We start from the raw sequence: 19,098 nt of genomic DNA, 5'->3' as shown, positions 1-19,098 counted from the left end.
TTAGGTTTTTGTTTGTGGATTCTACTTGCCCATTTCCTTGGGGAAAGTAATTAGAGGCATGTGATAGCCAAACACCATGATCATAGTAGAATAATTGAATTTCATTGAACAAGAAATTATGTGCATTATTAGTTACTATCTTTTTTGGTACCCCAAAGCATGTCAGAATATTTTTTGTTAAGAATTTACATATTGCCTATGACATTATGGCTTTCACAGGGATCACTTCGACCCATTTAATGAAGTAGTATGTGGCAGTGATTATATGAGTATGATTGGCACTGGACTTTGGGTTGATTTGGCCTAAAAATTATAGTCCCCACTACTAAAAAGGTTCTTCTATAAGCACTAGCTTCAAGGGAAGAGGGGCTGGTCGTGGTTTCCTAGTAAACAATTTATATTTTTCACAATTGCCTACCCATTATAAGAAAATTTTATAAGAAAATTTGAACATACCTAGCCAATAATAGCCACTTCTTAGAATTTTAAAGGCAAATAAAAAATGTCCTTCACAAGCTTTGTTGTGAAAGGTTTTGAGTAGCTTCTCCTGCTCATCAGTATTGACACATCTCAAGAACATACCACTAGTACATTTGAGGTCATTTTTTGACCATTATTGGTCAAAATTTTGACCCACTTTTCAACCAATTTTCAACCAACTTCGACCAACACATTGGTCAAAAATTTTCTCATCAAAATTTTGACCAACCTATTGGTTGGTCAAAATTTTGACCAATCTATTGGTTGAAAACCTTCCAAAGCCATGGTACGAGTTCTACTAGGTAGTGGTCAAAATTTTGACCAATGATAGTAGAAAACACCCAGGCATTGGTAGAAATTTTGACCAATGAAGGTAGAAATTTTGACCAATAAAGGTAGAAATTTTGACCAATGAAGGTGGAAATTTCAACCAATGAAGGTAGAAATTTTGACCAATGAAGGTGGAAATTTTGACCAATGAAGGTAGAAATTTAGACCAATGCCTAGGTGTAAATTTTTTTCAGGCATTCTATAAAACAATTCACATGCCTTACATATGATATGATATTTTTGCATGCATCCTACACTCTCTCATCTGATTGATGATGGATTACAGAGAGTGATCTGAAACCATGAGGCTAAAAAACACACACAATCAAATCCAAAAATGAACTTGCATTACAAATGGATTGTGGAAATCTAATATTGTTAATTTTGCATGCATGTCTACCAGGACAATCACAACTTAAACATATATGAAGTTGCATAGATATAAGTTGTGATTGTCCTAGTAGACATGCATGCAAAATTAACAATATCAAATTTCCACAATCCATTTGTAATGCAAGTTCATTTTGGATTTGATTGTGTGTGTTTTTTAGCATCATGGTTTCAAATCATTCTCTGTAATCCATCATCAGCTGGATGAGAGAGTGCAGGATGCATGCAAAATGTCATATCATACGCAAGGCATGTGAACTATTTTATAGAATGCTTGAAAAACACCGATAGTAACTAATCAAACTATCTTAAACACTGATAGTAACTAATATTCTTCTTCATTAATATGCCTAATACAATAAGTGAACTTGGCAACTATGCACAACAAGTTTTATGCTAAAAGGAAATGATTTAGGAGATATCAAATATGGGGAGAGTGGGAAAATCCCCATCTGACACTTGCTCTAGAGTATGTAGCTGCACATATTGAAGTATTTGGGCAAATGTTTTTCTCAGAACCACATTTATAGAGGCTAGAAATTGATTCATTGGAGTCCCTCATCTGGCACAACTTTGGCTAAGGTTGAGTTGGAGTATCTAGATGGATACATATCAAGAAGTGTTGTGAGTGGAGATTACATAATGACCAAACCTAGAACAGGGTTGGTTCATACTACTCTAGGTCATAGCCAAGAAGATTTTTTGACTAGCATGAAATATAAGCTTCCAGTGTTATCTCCTATAGATGATAATGGCAAGTTTACTAAAGAAACTAAGTAGTTTTCTAGTTTGGATGTCTTGGGTGATGGAAATGTGGCAATTGTCAAGAGCTTAGATCAGTCTCTGAAAAAAATGACTTCTTTTCCCCATGCTAATTCTCAAGTTTGATACTAAACTGATCAACTTGGAATGAATCATTAGTGTATCTCTTGGTCATTGCATCTACTGCAGCTCTGTGCAACACATAAGAAATATATGTTTTTTCAAGAAAACCAATAACAAAACTTGAATCCTAAATAAACTTGTACAAGCTAGCACTTACAAATCTAAGGCTTTGGCTTCATAAACTTTAAAACATTTGAACTGAAGGATTCTAAGGCTCCAACACAATTTCAATACCCCAATACAACACTCTCTCAAATTGATCCAATAGTCCAATTCTCTACCCTATAGGCCTACTGCATACTTGAAATGGGGATGACTTTGGCTTTCCCAAGATATGTGACAATGTAATGATGCCCTTTTTGGTGTATTACAACATATCATGGATTTTCTTATGTTTGTTTTCGATTAGCACAACTACCCTTGACTGTACCCTATTTTTATGCATAAAAATGAATACTTTTTCAAAGGAAGTATCATCAAATGACATCCAATCAACCCCAACTCCTAGACAGTGACTTATTACCTCTTTAATTGCTTAATCTGAAAATAAATTGCTCTCCAATACCCTACGACATCAAAATCCCCAAACTAGCACTCCCAAACCCTTGAACTAGGGCTTCCTCAATCCCCCAATTAACAATGGATTCACCTTCACATGAACATTTTTCAATGTCTCCAGCCATCAAATACACCCCTTGTTCAATTAGAATGTCTACTGCTATACCTGATCATGCATTTTTAATACACTATCATGCTATTGTTTAACTGAGACCTTACAACCAAAAAAATGGCTCTATTAGCCTTATTACATCAACCTAATGAACAAAATGGTCACTATTGGACCTTATCACATTTATGGGCATCCTAAGACATCCTTTATCATTCTTAGGTGCCTTGCACCACATGCTAATCCACTAAAACTATTTCTAATCTTCTATGATATTATGTAGACAAAGGACACATGACCTTCATAAGAAGGCTTTCATTAGACCTCTATAGTAGACAACAAAAGCATGCAAGTAGAACTTAATGATAATGCTACATGTAAGATTAACCACTAGGAATTAACATTTTTCTAGTAGGGAATGTTACAAGTTGAAATTCAAAAGTGCAATCCAAACCACAATTGGGAATTTTAGAGATAATTAAGGTCCTAGCTGGGTAACTTGCATATAACTTAGAAGAGATTAAGGTCTTAGAAATAAAATATGGCTATGCATGTTCAATTATAAAAAGTTCATTTCCTGAAGTTGATTTCATAACATGATTGCACATGCTAGTCTATTTCTTAGGATGCAAATTGTATACTCCAGTGCATAGCATAAGATGTGTTTATTCTAAAAAGAAAAAAAAAAACATGCCTTATGATATGATCAAACTTCTAAATCCCATTCACCCCTTCAAGTGTAGAGATTAGCATGTTCAAAGGAAAACAATCCTTATATGCATTCACCAAAAAAACATACAAGCAGGAAATACATCAAAGACATTACAGAAAACCTGAATTATTGATCTATTTCACAAAATTAATGCATCAGATGAAGTCAATAGGACATGGAACAATTAAACTAAGCATCCAAAGCTACCTGTGTACCTCCCCATCTCTTGTCACAGCAAGACAATGACTGTCTCCATATGCTATTTGCTTGATCTTAAGTCCATATAATAACTTGATTGAATGTGGAATAAATAAATCAATGGAGTTTCCATGTCCAAGTCTTCCAAAATCTCCACTAAAGACAAGGCACTAAATCAAGATATTTATCAAATAATGTTACAATTAATTCATAGGTCAAATTCAGTCTAGCTAAAGGCACTCATGACTTGATTTAAATTTATTTGTCATATTCTACTAATTATGTTTTTAGTCAAAACCCTTACCAAACCCAACTATAAACAACTTAATTTTCAATGGGTGAATTTTACAAAATAATGATACAATTAATTCATATATCATGTGTTCAGCCTAGCTGAAGACACTGATGACTTGATTCAAATGTATTTATCATATTCTAGCAACTATATTTCCAATCTAAAGCCTTACCAACCCCAACTATAAACCACTAGTCTGGTAACCAAATATTTTGTTGTATGATTAGCATTGCAAATTATAGATGTTATTTCACAACCATCAAGATCACTTATTATTGTTGGCTTATGGCGATCCTCTGCATCCCCGTGGCCTAATTATCCATCTTCTCCATGACCTCAAGAGCATACAACATTTCTAGCTGCATCTCCATAAAAGGAAATAGCACAGTAAGAGTAGCATTCCACATGAAAATCTAACATTTGAAAGACATTGAATCTAATTAAAGTACAAGGTTCATCAGGGAAGCTCTCGGCAATTTACACAAATTGTGGTACAGAAGAAAAAGTAACCATTACTCAATATCCCATACCTCTGAAGATTATATATCCCACATAATATATCAGGGAGCATTTAAACTAGGGCATCATTAAAAGTAAATAATCAAGTGAAGAATCATTAGGACAAAAAACTTAGAAGAGTGGTGGGATTAGCCACCGAGCCTATGCCTACATTTGGATTGTTTTTTGTTGAAAGAGATCATGTTTCATGGACTATTATAAAGATTGACCATTCTCTTATGGTATGCTCGAACAACAATAGCCAAAGGTCCTTCACTCAATGTCCCTTCACCATTGCTTCCACAAAGAACCCTCTCCATGTTTCCAAAAACATTGCTCAACATGATTAAACAATGTGCAATATTGAGTCCATACAATCACCTTGCTTGTACCAATCTGAGCACTATTCATATTCTTAGCATCTTAGTCAAGCCAGAATAGTGCTAATCAACCACCTAAATAGAAAATTGAAAATATAGTTCTACTTTACCTCTAAATTACTACATCATAACAATGAAAATAGAATAACCAAAGCATCAAGAACATATTAATGCAATCTTCAATGAAGAACATGTGAGCTCAAAAGATGGGTAAATTTCAAAAACTCATGAGCCTAAGATCATTACAATTTCAGCCATGAAATAATTGCAATTGAAATTTGTTGAAAAATAGGCTTGAGTGGGTTGGCCTAAGGGTCAAAAGAAGAATTCAGATTTCACTTAATTACAAATCAATTAACTTATGCAAGTTTGGCCTAATGGTGGTTGTACAATTTTAAAAAACTTAATCCTTAGACCATTTGGGCCTAACATCAAGGGATGTCGATTTAGGACTCAAACATCTATAAAGGTTGGATATTGAAATTATTTGGAACATCTAAAATAATTCCATAAGCATATAAGAAGAGCAGATTGGCGAGTTTCACCTTGGAGGATGATTTTGGAAAAGGAATTAGAGATCAAGATATCTAAACTCAAATGGATTTAGTGTTAAACTTAGAGTTTATAAAGGAATATGATATCTAATCTCATGGCCTTCATAGAGAAAATACTATTAGAGCTCCCCTTTTTTTATCATTTTCACGAGAAGAGATTTCTCTTATGCATAATTTATAATTGTTTCCATAGCCCCTCAAGAATTAACTCTTCAATAAGCAGAACATTAAACTACCGAAAGGAAAATCATCCCATCATTCCTAACTCAAATTTAAAGTTCTATGGAGTTAGTTATACCCAAATTCTAGATGATACCAAGGGTGCAAGAATCTACAACACCCAAAACACATGATCCATGAGAGACATTTAAAGCACCTTGAAACTTTTCTTTATACTAAATCGGAATAAGAATAAACTAACCTCCTTCATGTGATGGCTTGTGTCCACTGATGACATAATATTTAATCAAGGTAGGGAACAATAAGAGTACCAACTTCAAAATATTGTAAGCAAAAAAATACTCAGCACATTTAATGTAGTCTACATGTAAACATCTATATCTGAAAAATAGATGTGGAAATGGGATCATGGTTAATCGCAGGCCATCTGAAAATAGAAGAGTATCTTTATTAGAATATGAGATGAGAAAAAGAGAATATCTCCTACATTTTGGGTCTCTCTACTGGACCCATGTTAAAGTAAAGGATTAATGAAAAGTTAATTCATTGGAGACTAATCAATCTATACAATTGATACCAGAAGAACATTGCAATCTGACATATTGCAAACAAAACCACTTTAAAATTAGAAAGACTTGTAAAATATTCAATAGAAAAAAGATAAAAATGATTTCACACAAAACACTAAAAAGTGGAAATTAGGACCCAAACTCAATATCAAAATCCAAAAAATGACAATGTCAAAATCCCAAAAAATGACTTGTCTCAGCCTTTCCGTTGGAAATAGACATGGGTAATTTTCCATAGTTGAATAAATTAAGAAGACCTATGAGAAGGTAAATTGAAGGACTAATATAAGTACACTATTTGACTAGATAAGATTTTTAACATGTACTATAAAGAGCCAAAAACATCATTTCCTATAAATCAATGTCAAATAAAGCATTCTTCTTATCTATGATATGAATGCCAAACATATTTGTTCCTTAAGATATACCATATATGAGGATTTTTGGTCCACTTAAAAATCCCCCAAATATAGCTCAAAAAAGCCATTCAAATGACAATGTAGATGGTCTCTACTATAAACTATTGAAGACATGACATTTAAGAAAGTTAGACATGGCACCTTGAAAACTAAAGCTATTTATTGAAGCAATAAAAATAGAAGAGGGGTAAACCAAGCCCACTCCAAGTTACTTCCCTAAGAAAATACTATTGCAAAGCAAAATAGATAATGCTTCAAGACAATGTTAGGTAGAATGCAAACAAATGACTTCCTTGAAGTTGGATGTGTGAACAGTGAAAGCGCTAGCTTGTGGATTTGACCACACACATACCTATTTGTTAATGCAAAAAATCTGCCCAAACAACCAAAACATTAATCCACATAAAATTTAGCATGTCCCAACCTATGGGGGTTCTAGCACTTATGTTGATGACACACCAAAGATGAATGCACTTAGATAATGAAAGCCTTCAAAAGATCTGGTCAATCTCAATGAAAGAAAAAAATAGAGAAATCTGAACCCATTGTGGTTAGAATTACTGTCTACAATCTGATGTCCAAGCCCTACATTGTTGATCACATCAAGCATGAATTGTAAAAATATTTATTAGTCTCAGCTAACACATCTCACATGAGTCCCTCTTAACTCCTCTGTAATGTTCAAATTGCAATATAAGAACATCATTGTAATAAACTTTGAAAGGAATTTTTGGAAAATAAATGCATTCACCAGCTAATTAAGTAATAGCTACTTTCGATTTGCTAACTCTTGAGAAAACCTACAATTAGATTCACATCCAACAATAGAAGACTTAGAGACAATTTTACTTAAAATAAGAGGAAATAAATTTTACAAAAAACCTTGTAGGCTATTACATGCAGAGAAAATAAAGACATAGACTCCCTCATTTATAATTTGACTAAAAAATAATTAATACTAAAGAATATACAAATAGATTACATTAAAAAAATTATAATGGATATGTGGTTAAGCTTGTCCATTAATTAAAAGATGAGCCCAACAAAGAACAACTTTACCATGCTTAATAGGGCTTCAAAAAGAGCAAGAGTAACATGAATCAAGAAATGCCTTATCCAAAGGTGTTGACCTTCATTATGACAAACCTCTAATAAAGTTTCTAAATGGTAAATAATTGTTACTGTAAATAGATCAATTTAGCATTTCCCATTTTTCTTTTTGGCATAATTTTCTCTAGTTCAACCATGATCAAGGTCAATTTTGCTGATTATTTGGAAACTTCACCTCCTCTCATCTTATGTTTCCCATGCTTAGCATTTAATCTCATAATAGAAGAGTTCTTCCATTTTCGTTAGGAAATCTCCAACTCTCACAATTTGGGAAAATGCAATCTTGACAACATATATAATCAAATTGCATAATTCAAATTCACAGCAGTCCATAGATTCTCTGTCAATAAATGGATATTCAGAAGACATCCTTACACATCTTTATTGCTTCAACTTAAAATAAGCCCTTTCATAAGTTATTATAGATAGCAACCTCTTTGTCTAAAAGCTCCACTGCCCAAATCTGATAGAGACTACTATAACACATTTCAAATAACAAGACTCTTCGATTTTGTTTGGGTAAAAGCATAGATCTGTGTCACCGTTTGTGATACAAAAACCTATTTTGGTCAAGTCTCATTTCTCTATCAAAACTCAATTTTAAAAAAAAACTAAAAATACCCTTTTATAGATTTCAGATTCAATATCATCATTATATAAATTTTTGAGTGTTTTGATTAGTTATAATATGTTATAATCTAAAAATATTATAAGTCGATATTTCAACATTTCAGAAGATGCTCTCTCAAAAAATGAAAAAAAATAGTAAATCATATCAAAAAAATAAAAAAAATATATTTATCAGTAGAGGAGAGAATCCTCTTCATGAATATATAGTTTTTTTTCAAGAAGGTATAGATTTGATAGGGAAGTTTTGACGGGAGGAAAAAACTATTGGATTTTGACAAGGTCAAACTTGAGTATGTATAAAAAAGAAAATATACATCAAAAATAATTATTTCTTTTTTTGTGCACTAGCTATACATGTCATCTATAAAAAATTTTCAAATCATAACAAAAAAAGATGATTTGCACATACTTGTTTGACGGGAACTACATCCTATATTTTTTACAGTTAAAAAAGGGACTTCAAAATAAAATAAAATGAATAAATTCTTAGTCAAAAAAATAATAAAAATTATAGGCATTAAATTCATACAATTCTACACATTTCATCAGTTTACATCATCTTCATATTTTAAACGCAAATACCATTTTTTTTGTCATTAACGTTGAACTGTCACATTCTGATATCACTTTTCTTTATAAAAGGTGACACAGGTTTGTGCTTTTACCCGTTTGTCACATTGTAGAACCCCCTAAAAGAGCAACATTATATAGGAGATTACTTAAGTTTGGTACATTTCAAATGCACAATAGTCCTTCCATATTCTCTTAAACAACTAAATTTTACCCTTTCCATTTCCCTTGAATAAGTGGATTTCATCTGTAAAATACATATACAGTCATCAGTTGTATATAAGGCCTACAACCTTATTAGTATTTACCATTTAGTCATACCTAATATTAAATAATTAGCATAATGGAGTCCCCTTTTTCACACAAAAACCAAATATATTGAAGGTCAACTTATCAGCCATATGATCATGATTGGGATTTGAATGTCCTTGAATGCATTGAACATGCACATGAGAATATACACATGAGCAACCAAGAGGAATAAGAGGACTGATAGAACTAGTTTTTATGCACAAAAATATGAAAACTACTTACTCCACATATTACATGAAGCCAAAAGGGAGTAAGATATCAAGGTTATTCAAAAAAATGCACCATCATAAGTCAACATGTAAGTATACAACCAAAATTTCCAACCTTTTTTGTATTGAATAAAAAATGCTCAACTAACAGAAATTTCTGAAAATGGTTCTGTTATTGCACATAACTCTTTGTTACTCTTTCTTGCAAGTAAAAGCCTTTGCTAGAGCAAAGATAGTAGTTCATGATAAGTTAAATTAAAATTTGAAAACTTTAAAAGGATCATTAATTAGCATACATACCTCTCATTAATGAAATTCCATGCGAAATTTAGTAGTGTTGTATGAGCAAGTCCAATCTTGCTCAAAACTGACATAAGAGGACTATACGGATGTTGTACTATGAGCACAAAATCCAATGCAATAAACAACATATGTTCAGCCTCAAGAACACATTGCTTGTATTGTTCAAACCAATCCTGTAAGAAGGATTAGAGATGTCCACATATTCAATTTCTAGATAAGTGTTCAAGTATAAAAAATTCTAATATAAGCAAAAGAGCACATTAGTGAAGAAATTTTTTAAAAATTTGTAGCATAATTTATCACCATATGTATAATTACAATTTAATTCATCACATGGCTTCCTTTGAAAGAAGCATTGCACTTCATGCATATTTTCTTTACTCCTAGATTGGACACAATCCAAATCCAAATTGAACAAGATAAATCAAAATAGCCAAAGACATAGGAGGAGAATCTAACCCTTGGAAGTTGATAGTTGAAACTTGCTAGATCCTACTCATGATAAATTTGATATGATGTTAAAAGAACATTGTTGAGAGGGCGGGCAATCTCTTCAGACTTTGCATCTAAAAAAAGGGAAGCTATTGCAATTAACTGTAACTAAAAAGTGAATGAAATTAGGTACCATCCCAATTCTGCGATAAACATTACATTAATTGCAGAGTGTTCACAAATAAAAGAAACATAGTAATATGCACTAACATTTTGAAGTAGAAAAATTCTTTACCTATGTCTCTAGAGATAGTCAAGAGGACAACATTTTCTTCTCTACTTTCTATGTTAAAGATCTAACCTTTATTTTTCAAACAAAAAAAATCAAGTACCATTTTTGCTTCTCTACTTTCTATGTTAGAATATCTTACCTTTATTTTTCAAAAAAAAAAGAGAAAGTACCATATCTAGAACAAAATGAATGGTATGTTTCAGTTGTCTGATATCTAGAATTTTCTCAAAAAAGGTTTGAGTACATCCATTAGCCTCAAAAAGAAGGCTTAAGTGAATAGTTTATGTATTGACCATGAGAAATTAGTGGGTTGGCTAAAATGAATACCTCGATAAGAAGGTTTACGTAAATACTTAATGGATTGATAATGAGAAGTTAGTGGAATGGCTGGCACACTACTACCAAATGGACACATGATTGAGATAAGCCATTCAAAGGGAGATCCCAGATGACAAATAGAGTTTGGTTGTTATTTAAATGACAAAAATGACAAATTAGTAGAGTGGTTGGCACAACACTACCAACTGGACACATGATTGGGATTAGGCAATCAAAGGGATTTCTTGGATGACAATTAGAACCCAGTTATTATTTGAATATAACCAAATATCAAAACCATAAAATTGGAGGTTCATCTGGAAAGTAATTTAAACCATTTTTTTTGGAAAATGGGAATACCAGTAGTCAAAAAAGAGATAACTTCAACTTTATGAAACATGACCGCTAGGATTACCAAGTTCTATTTGCTACAAAAACCTTTGGTAAAGTATAAACATGCTAAGAAGATTGGCTTCTATGAAAACCTTCTTTTGGGCTAGGAATTGTATACCATTGTATTCTTCATTTGGTTGATTGTCCAAGCCATTTAATAAATTTAATTAACTTCCTCATTATAAAGGCACATCAAGAAAGAAAGGACAATCAGAGGGGCTATCTCTTTATGAGCATGAGCAATCTTTAACTAATATTAAATCCTTTTTCGTTAACATTGGTTCTGTAAAAAAATTGGAGAGATTCCTCAATAAACTCAATTTTCCATCATATAGGTTTAATGATTTCATCAATTTCCTTGGATTTTTCTGATAGTTTCTATCCTACCCTGAAAAAAGCATGTGCTTGAGGAAATATTTCCACATATTACTCACCTTCTTCTATAATGCATTGTTTTGAAATATCAAAAGCATTTCACACCAACCAAAATTTAAAGGTGAATAAGAGACAACCTGTGCAAAGGAAGAGACAAATAAATTGATTTTCCCGAATGCAAGCTGAAAGGCCTTTCCAATAAGTGGCAACTGATCCTTGGCCTATGTGAGTAGATGTTGTATTAGCTTAGGATCCTTAACATTATTGCACCATTTTCCAAGATTGAATTCATAAAAATATAGAAGACAAGGTAAGGGGTATTCCATACAGCACCAAAACAAAGACTTGGCACAAGGCCTTTTTAGTAGAGTCTGTATGTTACTAAGACATTGGTAGGGATGGAATTAAGGATGGTAAATATATCATTAATTTTAAAAGGTCCATCTCTAGGCTTGTGCTGAACTAAAATCAGTAATGTCAGGTGGGCATCAGTGCATTTGCATTTTAATTTCAAATAAGTTAAACGTGGAGTTGTACAAGACAACAACACAAGTAAGAGGACTATTTATCAAGAAAATAACACCCTCTATAGAATTTAACAAAAGATATACTAAAAAAGCACAACAATATTTCAAAAAGAGTATTTCTTACACCCATCTTAAGAAGTCATGATGCAATTGTTTATTATAAAAATTATGGTTGATGTACAATCTGGTTGGGAACACTTTGAAACACCATAAATAGATGATGGATGGAATGATATGAAAGAAGTTTCTTGAGAAAATAATTCAAATGATTTTGAACTAAAAGAACACAACATGGAACTTTAAAGAAAACTCTAATGAGATAATTAATTTGAATAAAGATTCCAAGCCAAATGAGAAAACAATGGATTCTTGTAGTGGTTGGGATGGAAATTCAGCAATAAGAAGCTACTTGGATCAAAGACAATAATGATGGAGGTGTTATTGATACTTGGTTTCTCACTTCAACCATCATAATGAAAATGGTATTTTAGATCGATGTAGCAATTACAAGGTGGAAAAGGTAGATGTGTGTGTGAAATTTGACGCCATTTCTAAGCAATATCATATTGTACAGGGATCACATGGCATGAGAATAAATAGAAACAAGGTTTCATATGGTGAATATCTTAAAGATTACTATTCAAGTATTATAAAATGTAATGAAGACTATGTTGGTGCCACATTTTGAAGGTCATATCTATTTTCAGCCTGTAAAGAGAGCAAAAATGGCTATGTGAATGCATCTAAGAATATCAATTTGATTAGTTCAAGAAGAAATAGAAGCAATATGTGCAAATGTTGATGGGAAATGCTACATAGAAAAAAATCAAAAGAATATGCTTTAGATTTTATATTGATCTTGTTTGAAATAAAGGAAAGATCTCATCAAACATATGTTGAACAAGAGCAAATGGTAAAGCTTGGGAAGCATAGTTTGAGCAATTAATCAAATAATTAGATGGCAAATAATCATAACAGAGCCTCAACTAGAAAAGGGAAAAATAGGTGACATAAGAAATACCCAAATCCATCTCAATGGCTACCTAAAGTTGTTGCAATGAAAGGGAAGATGAAGTCCTCTATCAAGTTGTTTCAAGCAACTGTAAAACCCATAAAATATCTTATTGGAAAATTGTTATCTTTAATGGAGCCATGACTAATAAAAGATCACATATTCAAAGATCTATGCACTAAATCCATCAGAAGAACATATACCAAAATATATAAAATAAAAATAAAAACTATTTTTTGTTGAGGATTTTTTTATCTACAAAAAAAACTATGAACTTCGGCTGCAGGGAAATGCATGGAAGAAGTAAATGTGGTGATCTTCATTAGCAATTTTTTGCAGCTATAGTAGAGATGTTACAAATTAAAACCTAGTCAAAGATGCAGTCATGAGAAGATGGAGCCTAAACTACTGTAAGGAGATGTATGACATCTAGAGATGTAAAGCTGAAAGGAAAATATACAATGATTTTGTGCTTTCACTATGTCCAATTTGGGTTTGAAAACCCTGAATGTATTTTTAAAAAATCTTTTATACAAGAAAGAGAAAAGAAGATGAGAGCCCACATTTTCCAGAAGAAGCTCAACCACTCCCAAATTATCCATGTAAAAAATGGTGACAAACAAACAAGGAAAAGCACCAGATGCATTTTTCTTTAAAAAAATGACAAAATTTTTATACATTTGAAACTAGAATGTGGGTGGTATTGGACCCACATCAGATTCAAACAGGAATAGAAATGGCTATGGGTCATCAGACAACATTTACTAGCTCATATATTGAAGCACCACTAGCAATAAGAGGGTTTCACCACCTTTTCTAATCTTGTTATAGCCATAGCAGGGTCCGGATCCGCTTTCAACACTAGCCCTACCCTGTGCAAAAACCATGTGAAAATTCATAGAAAATGCAAATGAACCTGTGCATGAAAGACATAAAGTGTGAAATGTTTCTTTTTTAAGATGTATAAGCCCCATGTTGCTCAAAATTTTGACCACCATCCTCGTGTTGGTTGAAATTTTGACCAACACCCCTGTGTTGGTTGAAATTTTGACCAACATGGGGCTTACATGTAAAAAAATTTAAAAAATTGCCTTAACATTCCGACCAACCTAAACTTTTTTAGTTGATGGTCAAAAATTTTGGTAGAAAAATGGGGTTAAATGTAATAGTGTACCATCAAGACCTCTTTTATACAAGACATCATTGACAATCACAAATTTTTTTGCCCTGAGATGAAGACTTCTTCAATCCTTTCCTTTTAGATGGTCTAGACATTCTCCATATGTTAGAAAGCACACTATGTTAGAAAACATTCATCCTTCAAACTGACTAATAAGCAATTAGGGTATGGTCCTTCTTCTTTATTTTCTGACATAAGCTTACAAAGACCTTGACCATGAACTAACCTAGATGGTTTGATGTGTAGGTTGAACTCTTGCACCTTTGACACCCAGGTATCCTGATTATTTACTACTACATCCTACTAAATGAGAATTCTCTTGACTGATGCAGATGTTACATAGACTATAGAATGTGAATAAAGAATGTAGTATCATAATTGCTTCACAACTTTCACAATAGCAAAGTCTTTCTTCTCAGCTAGACAATAACACAACTCATGTTACTTTAGAGGAATACTCATAAAAGAAATAGTTACTTCCTCTCCCTTTTCATTCTTCTAAAGTAGGGTACTAGACATAGTATGATCTTATGCATAGCAAGATATTATAAAGTCCTTAAAATTAGGATGAAAAAGAGTAGGCACATTTGCAATAGCTTCTTTTACCTCTTCAAATACTCTAACTGCCAAGTCATCCCACTTGAAATTTTGTTTCTCACTTAAAATCTTTTCCATAGGTTTAATGGTTTTAGAAAAGTCAAGTACAAACTTTATGAGAAAGTTGATTTGTCCAAAATAAATCCAACACCATTACAATTAACAAGGAGACATAATTGTTGAATTGCTTTCACTCTTTCAGGGTTGATCTTGATCCCTTCCTTGGAAACTATATGTCCTAGCAAGTTTCCTTCTGTTATAGTGAAGATTTACTTCTTGGGATTTAATGAGATCCCATGTTCTCTATAATTTTTGAGCACTTTCCTAAAATATTTTAGATGATTTTTCTACCTCTTAGAGAATAAAGTCATATAATGAAGATAAACTATGATGCTCTTATCTAGAAGATGCTTGAAATTTGAACTCATTCCATGTTGGAAATTTGTGCCTACATTTATCAGGAAAAATGGCATTCTCTTATAAGCGAAGGTACCCCATAGAGTTGTGAACATCATCTTATGTTGATCTTCCTCGGTAACTCCTATCCAATTATAACTTGAGAACCTCTCAAGGAATGACATCATCTTTGAGCCAGCTACCATCTAGAGAATCTGGTCCATTTTAGGCAAAGCAAAGTTATCATTTAGGCTAACTTAATTCAAGTTCATAAAGTCTACACAGATCCTTATCTCTCCACTTATTTTTCCTTACTATAACTATGTTTTCCACCCATGTGGAGTGGTGTATTGGAAGATTATATGAGCTTGGAGCATCTTATCAATTTCCTTGAATATTGCATCTAAAACTTTCATGTTATAGGTTCTTAACTTCTGTCTAAAAGGAGAAGTACCTAGCTTTAGGGTAATATGGTGCTTGAATTGCCCTCCCCTAAAGGTCTTCAAATCCTCATATGACCAAGAAAATACATCAATGTATTATTCTAGCAGTTTGATGAATTTTACCTTCTCATCTGCCTCACAACAACTCCCTAGATTCACCATCTTAAGATTATATTTATCTCCTAAGTTGACCTTCTCATACTCACTATTCTCAACCTCTTTAGGAAATAAACTTTGAGCTAAGAAAACATCTCCCCTCTCATAAATTTTCTCAAGTTCAACCAAGCCTTTAGGTATCACATTTCCTTTTAATTGCATTACACCTTCTATATCTTCCAATACCCAGTCAAGACTAAACTTCCTACATTCTGATTCAGAACCTTCAAAATAATTAGTGGCAAATTTTTTCATGCTTTGTAATAAAGAATTAATATGTGCATCATCTTTGAATACCTACCATGATTTATTGTTGTTTGGGACACTCAGTCTATGAATGATCTCCACTGTATACTTATCAGTTAGAAAATTAGGGCAAGGAATTAATAAGGAAGCCAATATTGCCAACGAATTTTCTCTCACATTTAGCTCTCTAGGAATTGATTCTGTTGAAAAAGCTTCAAAATATTGAATTTCATCCCATACCAGATTTCGATCATGCTTCAATCTTTCATTTTTCACTAAAAATAAATTCTTGACCTATTTTACTATCAATTCCACATCTCCTTTTCCTTTAGCAGCTTGATATTTTTCTTCTTTACCTCTTCTTGTCCGAGAAGAAAAGTTTCATACTCTATCATATTACTCATCTTTTTAAAAGGTAAATTGAAAGAAGAGGAAAAAGTTTGACCTGTAGGGATACCAATACAACATTGGCCCTAAACTCACTTGAGTGATAGCTTCCATCAAACTCCAACATCCAAGGTGAATCTGCATCTTCTGACCACATACCTACTTCTTCATTTTTCAACATAATCAAGTAATTAGCAAAATCAATTTCTTGATAAATAATTTAAGATTCCAAGTCATCAGATGGGAAAATTGTATATTTAGACTTGGCTTCAGGTAGCAGGGTTACTTTCTCTTTTCCTATAAGTATAATGACTTAGGACCAATCGATTTTGACTTCTCCTCCCAAATCATGATAGAAAGTTTGACTAAGGGGTATGCCATAGCTGGTAGGAATGTCTGCTACTAGAATGGTAAGCTTTATTCTTTTATGTTGAAAGGCTGCTAAAGGAACTTGGGAATCCTTGATTTGACCTATTAGGGGTACCTACTTCGAATCCATTGAAAAGTACTTGCCAAAAGTCTTGGTTAGGGGGATATCAAGAGCTTTTGTGATTTTGACTTGCATTATATTATCAAATGCACTAGAGTTTATAAGAAAATTTCTGAATTTAAAGCCATGAAGGAAAAGGGATACATAAAAGGGGTTATGTTTTTCATGGTAGTATAACTCTGGGCTGACTTTATCCGACTAGATCAAGTCTTTTTGGTGGTTCAACTTTTGAGTTTTGCTTTCTTCATTGATAGAGACTTTATTTTTATGTTTAGCAGATACCTCTTCGATGTTAGAGACCTTATTTGTCTATTTAGTAGATACATCAGGTGAAGGTTAATGAACATATTCAATAAGCTTATTGAGCTCACCAGGATTCATTCTCAAGTGCTCAGTAGGGGATATTTGAATTCTACATGCTTTACAAAACTCAACTATATCAAATGCAAAGTTAGGATTTGACCTTTCTAGAATTTGAGCAATAGGAGCCTATTTTTGCAATGAATTACTCTCACCTTCTCCTCTAGTTTTGGAATCCTTTACTTGAGAAGGACTTGCAGTGTTTCTAGATTGAGAATCAGCTTTGGCAACCTTCTATTCTCTGGTTAGTACCGAACATGAAGCTTCTTTCAAAGTTAAAAGAATTTCGCTGCCTCTATTACAGTCAAATTTGTACTCAAGGAAGTAACTTACAAAGTCACCAAGTCCTTCAGAGGGCTATTCTTCTATTGTTATGTTCGTCATGGATACTTTTTCAGCTTCATGTTGCTCATGCCTCACATTCTTAGGACATGTGGCCCCTTCATGGTCATTAGTGAGGTGAAAAATACATGTGTTGGTTTTGTTGGGAGGAGGCTCAATTTGTAATCTTTGTTGGCTAGGAGATAAAGTAAATTGTTTCCCTTGAGGAGGAGTATTTTGATTAGGATATTTCCTTGGAATATCTTGATAGGGAAATGAGGCTTTAGGGAGCTATTTGTTTACTGCTAAGAGATCATTAGCTAGCTTCTGAACAAGTGCATCATTGGAAGAAGATGATGTTGAGGCTTGAGAATTTGGTATTTATACATCTTTCTTCCACTTGCTAGATATAACAAGATCACCTTCCAACTCTATGGAAAGAGTTTGAGATGTTGCACTTGTGTTTGAGGATTAACTCCTTTCATTTGAAAAGCAACGTCTAGGGGCATTGTGTTTAAAAAGAAACCTTTCTAGTTCTCACCATTTGGCATACTAGCTATAGGTATTTGATGCAAAGCTTTATTGAATTAGGCTAAAAAATCATGCATGGGTATTTGTATTTCCTTTTTCATCTAGCTCAATTGTAGGAGAAAACAATTTGCATCTTCAGTCACTTTAAATCTAGCCTCAAAATCATTTTTCATAATATTCCAAGAGGTGATAAATGCATTTGGTAAATGGTGAAACTAATCGGTTGCTGAGTTTGTCAAGGTCTGAATGAACAACCTTATGGAAACATCCTCTGTCACCACAACCAAAACTCCACACACTATTTTAAAAGTATTTAAATGTTCTTTAGGTGACCTTTTCAATCTCCACTAAATTTAGGGAGGATTTCTCATGCCCCTTTAGGTAATCTTCCCATATTTCCTGCAAGTTGTAGAGGTTTTATTGCAATACCCCAAGGTTGATTTTGAGCTATTCCTAGTAATCTAAAACTAATAGGGAGGATTGTAATAGAAGAAGATATCTAGGTTCCAAGGATGATTAGGGATTGTAGATAAAGAAAAGGACTACCACCTTTAGTGGGAGATGATGGTCTACTAATAGTTTTAGCTTTGCTCCTTTTCAAAGAAAGGTTAGGCTTGAAGTCAATTCTACCTAAGTCTTCAAAATCTTCATCCACTAAGCCTGAAAATCTGTCAATCCATGGATACCTTTTCGCAGCCAAGGTGAAAGTTCAATTTTATCTAATTAATTGTTTACATAGGCAACCCTTTCCACCATTGCTCTTTGTTGCACTAATAGAATCCCTCTAATCCTCTCAGTTATTTCTTCTTCTCTTTCTAGTACCAATTGTACTTTGAGATACTATTGATTACTAACTTAGTTAACCCAGGCACAAGCATTGAGGTTGGGAACAATATCTTCTTGTGTATCTTAAAATCATAGGTTTGGTTGTAGAATACGCAACTGATTGTG

The sequence above is a fragment of the Cupressus sempervirens genome, chromosome 10 (assembly GCF_028749045.1).
Source record: "Cupressus sempervirens isolate cs-2001-9-10 chromosome 10, ASM2874904v1, whole genome shotgun sequence".
Taxonomy (NCBI): Eukaryota; Viridiplantae; Streptophyta; class Pinopsida; order Cupressales; family Cupressaceae; genus Cupressus; species Cupressus sempervirens.
This window is presented reverse-complemented; position numbering follows the sequence as displayed.